Below are 3,893 nucleotides of genomic sequence, written 5' to 3'. Positions count from 1 at the left end.
TCTGCTCAGGTAATTAAATTTACATATGTGTGATACATTCAAAATGTCTCTGACATTACGACAACCTTCATAATGAATGAAGGTGATATTTTTTCCATTTAAGCTGTTGTATTTTAATAAGACCTCTCCTTAATTATACAGGGTGATTCAAAAAGAATACCACAACTTTAGGAATTTAAAACTCTGCAACGACAAAAGGCAGAGCTAAGCACTATCTGTCGGCGAATTAAGGGAGCTATAAAGTTTCATTTAATTGTACATTTGTTCGCTTGAGGCGCTGTTGACTAGGCGTCAGCGTCAGTTGATGCTAAGATGGCGACCGCTCAACAGAAAGCTTTTTGTGTTATTGAGTACGGCAGAAGTGAATCGACGACAGTTGTTCAGCGTGCATTTCGAACGAAGTATGGTGTTAAACCTCCTGATAGGTGGTGTATTAAACGTTGGTATAAACAGTTTACAGAGAATGGGTGTTTGTACAAAGGGAAAAGTTCTGGACGGCCGAGAATGAGTGATGAAAATGTAGCACGCATCCAGCAAGCATTTGTTCGCAGCCCAGGAAAATCGACTTGCAGAGCTAGCAGAGAGCTGCAAATTCCACATTCAACTGTATGGAGAGTCCTACGAAAAAGGTTAGTTATGAAACCTTATCGTCTGAAATTGGTTCAAGCACTGTCTGCAGCTGATAAGATTAAAAGAATCGATTTCTGTGATTTTATCCTTGCTCAAATGGAAACAGATGAATCTTTCGTTTCAAAGATTGTGTTTAGTGATGAAGCAACTTTCCACACTAACGGGAAAGTCAACCGTCACAATGTCTGTATATGGGGCACTGAGAATCCGCGGGAAACAACTCAGTATGAACGTGACTCGCCTAAGGTGAACGTTTTCTGTGCCATTTCAGCCAATAAAGATTTTGGTCCCTTTTTCTTCGAAGGTGCTACTGTAACTGGACTACAGTATCTGGAGATGTTAGAGAATTGGCTGTTCCCTCAGCTCGAACAAGAAGCACAATAATTCGTATTTCAGCAGGATGGAGCGCCACCACATTGGCACTTATCTGTCCGTAACTACCTGAACGTCAACTACCCGAGGCGATGGATCGGCTGCCAGGCAGCCCGTGACAGAGCACTTCATCACTGGCCTCCAAGAAGCGCTGACCGTACCCCCTGCGATTTTTTTTTTTTTTTTTTTATGGGGGTATGTTAAGGATATGGTGTTTCGGCCACCTCTCCCAGCCACCATTGATGATTTGAAACGAGAAATAACAGTAGCTATCCAAACTGTTACGCCTGATATGCTACAGAGAGTGTGGAACGAGTTGGAGTATCGGGTTGATATTGCTCGAGTGTCTGGAGGGGGCCATATTGAACATCTCTGAACTCGTTTTTGAGTGAAAAAAAACCTTTTTAAATACTCTTTGTAATGATGTATAACAGAAGGTTATATTATGTTTCTTTCATTAAATACACATTTTTAAAGTTGTGGTATTCTTTTTGAATCACCCTGTACAGTTAGTACTGGCCCAAAAAGCCATTTTAAATGTTTTTAAAGTACAACAAACAGTAGCATTTCTACTGTAATTTGTAAGCCATGATGAACAGTAGCACATAGTGTGAGTTTGCTGCCTTTTTATTTCTGAGAGACCCTGCTATGTGTGTAAACCGAAAAATGGCTTTTCGAGCTGAAACTAGTTGCTTAACTAAAAATATTTTTAGTAACTATATTATCTTAAGTTGAAAAGTATCGTTTTCATCCAATGACATTAATAATTTTTGTGTCCTCTTTTTCACTTTTGCCTTGTGGGTGTGTTCTGAGAAGGTCTATCACATGTTTGTTTCTAAGATTGGTACAGTTGTTTTCTGTCATTAGTTATTGTATGCTGCTTTTGACCACTGAGAATCAAATTTTTCAACTGTTTAATATCAGGATTTAGCAGCAAGTTTTTTTACTCAAGTGTTAAAAGGTGTTGTATCTAACAACTATTTTTCTGATCTGAAGATTGCCATGCAGGAACTCAACAAACTAGTTCTGATCTGATTCAAAGATTGCATTCATTTTGTTGGTAGAGACAGTGGGGAGCTGTCCTCTTCAGTCATCATTATCCAGAGGTGAAGCTAGTTTCCTTCAGTAGTGGCTGTCATTATTGACTTCAGTCTTCAAGAGTGTGTCTCAGAAATCATTAAATCAGCAGCAGACTGTTGGTTTATTGCATGAAGAGATTCCAAATACTGCTTTAAATTCACTTCTATCTTAAATTCAGTGCCATGTATGAATGTCTTCTTTTAAACTCCATTGCTACCTCAGTCTAACTGATGTGTGTACAAAAGGAGTGAACAAGTGGCCCGTGTAATATGCCTAGTGTGTTAACAGTGTACACCACTACACTGTCTATTTTAGAAAATGAATCACTCTGCAGCAACCCAGAATGTCTCAGAATTCCCACACTATGCAGTACAGTATCCAAAGATTGTTATTCTGTGAAAAGAAATCCATTGGTGTTAATTAGATGTGTACTGTACTCTCCATTTAATGTACAAAAGCAGTTGTCCAGTAGCAATCCATTGCAAGAGGAGGGACAATTTCCAGTTTTGTTATTTATTTTATTTACCCATTTAAATAAAGCTGACTTAGGAATTTTCCCTTATGTGGGGACTGTTTGTACTAGATAATGTGTCTATTTGGAGTTCTATATTAGTATATTTTGCTGTTCATGTCACTTCTGCGTAATTTTTCATTGATTGTATCGATACTTGTTTGAATTCTGATATGTTGTGAAATTTCAAACATTTGGGAATCCCGTGATAAACTAGTACTATTAGCGTCAATTGTAGGCTTAAACTAAATTGTGCTCTTTCAAAATTTTTTAGAACAGTATGCCTATCATCCTCATTCAAAATAGTCTGTCTCTTATTTTGTTGTCCAATTATGTGAGAAATAGTTTAGTTTCAGAATTTTGAGATGCCTGCAAAACTATACTTTGTAAGTTAGTGCTACCAGTGTTTTGTATACGTAATTTACGTAGCAAATCAATGCTTTGTGGTTCACAGCTCAGCCAAAGTATACATCACCCCTGAATTCATTGTATATCAATGCAAATAAATGTGTATTTTTGAGAATTTTCGGAAGTTACCATTGTCCTTTGCATAATCTGTGAGCAGTCGGGGTTTGTGATGTAGTTCCTGTAGCAGATTTTCTGCCAGACTTTTGTGTTACATCTGGTTTTCCCTTAACGCTCTACCGGCCAGAACTCTATTGGATCTTTTTTTTGCAAACTTTTATACATAAATATGTTACATTGAGTGATAAATTGAATAAAAAGTTGTTTTGAAAAGTTTCAGTTTATTAGAACAAAAACTACAGACGTCCCATTTTTGGGACATTGGCCAAATGCGCTATCCAAATTCACAATCTTATTCTCCATGCATAATATTGTAAGAAGCAACACAAACATTAAATAAAGAATATTTTAATATTATGGAATGTATATTCAGTATGAAATGAAGCAAAACACTTGTCATGTACACCAACATTGCACCTATCACAAATTTTTGTTGTTTTTTTCTTGCAGTAAGCACATCTCTTCTGTGTTTTACTTGGCACAAAGAAATGATTTCCTGGATCTAGTCGTACATCTGTGCTCACCCGTCCTCCCATCAATTTGCTGTCCGCCCTGGTAGCTGAGTGGTCAGCGTGACAGACTGTCAATCCTAAGGGCCCGGGTTCGATTCCCGGCTGGGTCGGAAATTTTCTCCGCTCAGGGACTGGGTGTTGTGTTGTCCTAATCATCATCATTTCATCCCCATCGACGCGCAGGTCGCCGGAGTGGCGTCAAATCGAAAGACCTGCACTAGGCGAACGGTCTACCCGACGGGAGGCCCTAGCCACACGACATT

Source organism: Schistocerca piceifrons, unplaced genomic scaffold, assembly GCF_021461385.2.
Source record: "Schistocerca piceifrons isolate TAMUIC-IGC-003096 unplaced genomic scaffold, iqSchPice1.1 HiC_scaffold_1438, whole genome shotgun sequence".
NCBI classification, from domain to species: Eukaryota; Metazoa; Arthropoda; class Insecta; order Orthoptera; family Acrididae; genus Schistocerca; species Schistocerca piceifrons.
The sequence above is the reverse complement of the archived record's forward strand: the minus strand, read 5'-3'. Positions refer to the sequence as shown.